Here is a 4,372-nt window from a genome sequence, read left to right as displayed (position 1 = left end):
ATCGAAGGCAAAACAAGGAGGAGGAGGAGGGGGAAAGACAAAGGAAGAATAAAGAGAAGAAGGAAGAGAAGCGAAGGCATAAGAAAAAGGAAGAGGAGGGGGAAAATCAATAGAAGAATATGGAGGAAGAAAAGCGAATGCAGAAGGAGGAGGAGGAGGAGGAGAGAGAAAAACAAAGAAAGAATAAGGTGGAGGAAGAAAAGCGAAGGAATTTGAAGAAGAGGAAGGAGGAGTAGGAAGAGAAGCAAAGACAATTGAAGAAGAAGGAAAAGGAAAGGCAAAGAAAGCAAATTCAGGATGAGGAAGAGAAGGAAATGCAAATGAAGGAGAAGGAGGATAAGAAAGAGAAGGAAAGACAAAAGAAGGAGAAGGAAGATGAATAAGAGAAGGAAAGGAAAAGGAAGGAGAAGGAGGACAAACAAGAGAAGGAAAGACGAAGGAAGAAGATGGAGGACGAGGAAGAGAAGGAAAGAGAAAGGAAGAAGAAGGAGGATGGGGAAGATAAGAAAAGACAAAGGAAGGATAAGGAGGACGAGGAAGAGAAGAAAAGAGAAAGGAAGAAGCAAAAGGAGGAAGAGAAGAAAAGGAAAAGGAAAAGAAAAAAGAAGAGGATGAACGCGAAAGAGCAAAGGAAAGAAGAAGTACAAAAGCTATGGAAGAGAGGAGATGAAGAGAAGACAAGTGTGACCAAGGTACATTAATCGCTACTGAATATAGCAATGTACTGTTGTAGGTATTATTATGTATAACAATGACTCTGTATAGCAATTACTTTGTATAGCGATTACTGTTATAGCGATTACTATGTATAGCGATTACTATGTATATCGATTACTATGATAGCGATTACTGTGTATAGTGATTAATTGTGATTTGATATTTTGTGTTACAGGTTGGTCAGAAGAGAAACAGAGCAGCAAGTGAAAAACTGAAAGGGCGGTTTCAGTGGCCTGTAGTTCTGTTGCGATACAGAAAGCTGAGTGAATATCAGAAGGACCGATTAGGAATGATGCACTTCGGCAACTTTTTGGACCAACATTATTTTGAAAATTGTTGGAACACCATGATCCACCTTGTCAATAAGTGGAACCATAAGACAAACATGTTTCAGTTTGGGGTTTTTGAGATGACCATGACCCTAGAAGATGTGACACAGATTACGGGTCTCAAGTGCCATGGAAGTGCTGTCCTAACAAGGGATTCAAACTATAACCCAAGAAACAATTGCACGACCCTTCTAGGAATGACGATGAAGGAATGGCGTGAGTGTATTTCTGGTGGAGGTAATTCTTCAATGATGAAAGTTCATTTTTTCTGTAATAAATGGGAAGGTCGGTCCGCTGCATGTGCATCTGAAGCAACTGACCAAGAGTTGCGTGGCTTCCTTCTTTATTTTTTTGGACTTACTTTATTTTTTGATTGTTCTGGTTCAAGAATAAGTTACATGTGACTGCAGTTCCTGAAAGACTTATATGAAGTCGACAACTGAGCATGGGGTGCTGCTATACTCACACACTCGTATAGTCAACTTTACCGTGTGAGTAATGATACAAAAACCGTCTGCGGGTTTTGGCCATTTGTTCAGGTATTTGTTTATTAAATATTTAGTACTTGTGGACTAAGCTCGTTGAAGGTTGTAGTCTTACTAATATATTGATTTTGTAGGCCTGGATGTGAGAGCATATTGTCGCCTTGCATCCTCTGTGTGGCTCTGTGGTTTGTGGTTTTCCCATGATCGGTTAGTGGGCTTCAATAAATGTCAAGGAGGAAAATGCTCAGTTCATTTTAGATGGACTGCAATTAAATGAGGTAAATGGTTTAAAATCTTTGTAATGTTTAACATTCTTAATTAATAATCGCTTTAGGATTTTGTATTCGTTAATACAAATCGTTATCTCCTTAGCATCTAACTTTCATCAGCATAAATTGTTATAATGTTTAGCATTCTTAAGTAATAATCGCTTTAGGATTTTGTCTTCTTTTATACAAATCGTTATCTCCTTAGCGTCTAACTTTCATCAACGTAAATCATTATAATGTTTAGTATTCTTAAGACATAATCGCCTTAGGATTTTGTCTTCTTTAGTATAAATTGTTATATCCTTAACATCTAACTTTCATTAGCGTAAATCGTTATAATGTTTAGTATTCTTTAGTAATAATCACTTTAGGATTTTGTCTCTTTTAGTATAAATCATTATCGCATTCATCATTTTGTATGAATAATTATGTCTATATCTAAACCATAATATCGAATGCACATGTTGTTTGGAGACCCTATGTAGATGTGGAGGACGAGGACAAAAAGATTGTTGCTGTGGCTACGAGACTGTTTGTCACATTTGGCTCTTTAGCAAATATGAAGCCTAGTTGCAACATGACAGTCAAGTACTCCTACAAGCTGGCTTGGGACAGTCAGTACCAAAAGAGCCTGTGCTATTTAGAAGGAAAATGAATAGTGGTGGGGGCAAGAACGTGAATTGACACAAACACTTCAAGAAACAATTAGATAACTGAAACAAAGGAGGTGTTTGTGCCATACCATATGATTAGAAAAAACAACAATATGACCCCAACTATTTCAAACAATATTGGCAACCCATGCATCCAAATTGACAAATTGAGAAGCAGCAACCTGAAAGTAAGGACGCTCTTATCCCTGATCATGCCATTTTCAGCATAGACGTAACGTCCCTCATGTCTCTTTGGCACTTCTTGCGATTCTCTCTGTTGCAGTACACGATAGGGAGTAAACACTGCTCCGAAAGGAGAATGTATCATCCGATAGAAGGTTCATGATGTTGGAGAGAGAGAATAAGGAGTTACAAAAAAATGTGCAGAATTTGGGGAGACAAATTGGGTTGCTGGTTGAGATGATTACCAGTGGGTTTAATGAGATCAAGAGAATAAAGAGGCCATCGAATAAAGAGACTCCACCAAGGAAAAGAGAGAGACAATTTATAGGTCCATCTGAGTCGTCAAGTGCCAGTGAATAAACATATTATGTGATTTGTGTATTCCGATAATTCTATGTTGTAATTCATTCATTCTTTGTTGTAATTATATAATTCTTTCCTTAATAAGTGTGTCACAGATAGCGATTAATAAGTGTAATTATTTGATTCTTTGTTTACGTTTGCTGTGATAGTGATTACTCTGTAGCAATTACTCTGTATAGCGATTATGAAGTTACCATGATTTGTACTTACATTTGGTCAATCATATAACGATTACTAGTTTTGAGTTTATTATGTATAGCAAATCTTGTAATGACGATTACTCAGTATAGCGATTATGAAGTTAGCGATTACTACTTACAAGTAGCTAATTCGTATAGCGATTACTGGTTTAAGATTTATTATTTATAGCGATTCTTGTAATAGCGACAAGTCAATATAGCGATTCTGAAGTTAGCATGATTTGTACTTACGTTTGTTAAATCGTATAGCGATTACTGGTTTACGGTTTATTATTTATAGTGTTTTCTGTGATAGCGATTACTTAGTAGAGCGATTAATAAGTATAGAGATTATGAAGTTACCACGAATTGTACTTACGTTTGCTAACTCATATAGCGATTACTAGTTTTGAGTTTATTATGTATAGCGATTCCTATACTAGCAATTACTAGGTAGAGCGATTATGAAGTTACCACGATTTTTACGTAGGTTTGCTCAATCGTTAAGCGACTTCTGGTTTAAGGTTGATTATTTGTAGCATTTCCTTTAAGTGCAAGGGACGTCGCATAAGATTAGTTTTGGGTTTAGGGTCTAGAGTTTAGGTAAACGTCATCTGACACACTACTGATGTTAAGCAACGTGTCATTCATTTACACGTACTAACATCGTTGCGATGATACTAGAAAATGAAATGATGTCTTTTATTTAATGCATAATTTAATTAATTTATTTAATATAATCTTTGGAGGCGGTATTTTTGAAAATAGGTGGGACGTGAAACAACGTGAAATGATTAACTTCAGTAGTATGTTCCGCAAGAAACACATGACGTTTCCTTTAAGAGTAAAGAACATGCGACGCTTCATTTTCCTGCTTCGTGAACAATGAACAGAAAACCCGACGTATCAGTTAACCACTGTCGTCGCAAAAACTGTATCGATGTCAAAGAAGGAAGCTGCGATTCAGTTGACCATCTACAAAAAAGGTACCTTCAATTGCTTTAACCTGTTTCATCTTTTTTATGTAGTTTACATTTCGCTTACTGAATACAATGCAACAGTTCTTTTTACTGAATATTCAACTAATTTCAGTGAAACATCCACAAAATAAGGTGCCCAAAAACTCAACAAAATGTATGAAGAGAACATCGACCATATGCAAGATGAATTTGCAGGACACACTATCAATAATTT

Source organism: Nuphar pumila, chromosome 11 (genome assembly GCF_984573655.1).
Source record: "Nuphar pumila chromosome 11, dmNupPumi1.hap1.1, whole genome shotgun sequence".
NCBI lineage: Eukaryota > Viridiplantae > Streptophyta > Magnoliopsida > Nymphaeales > Nymphaeaceae > Nuphar > Nuphar pumila.
The sequence above is the reverse complement of the archived record's forward strand: the minus strand, read 5'-3'. Positions refer to the sequence as shown.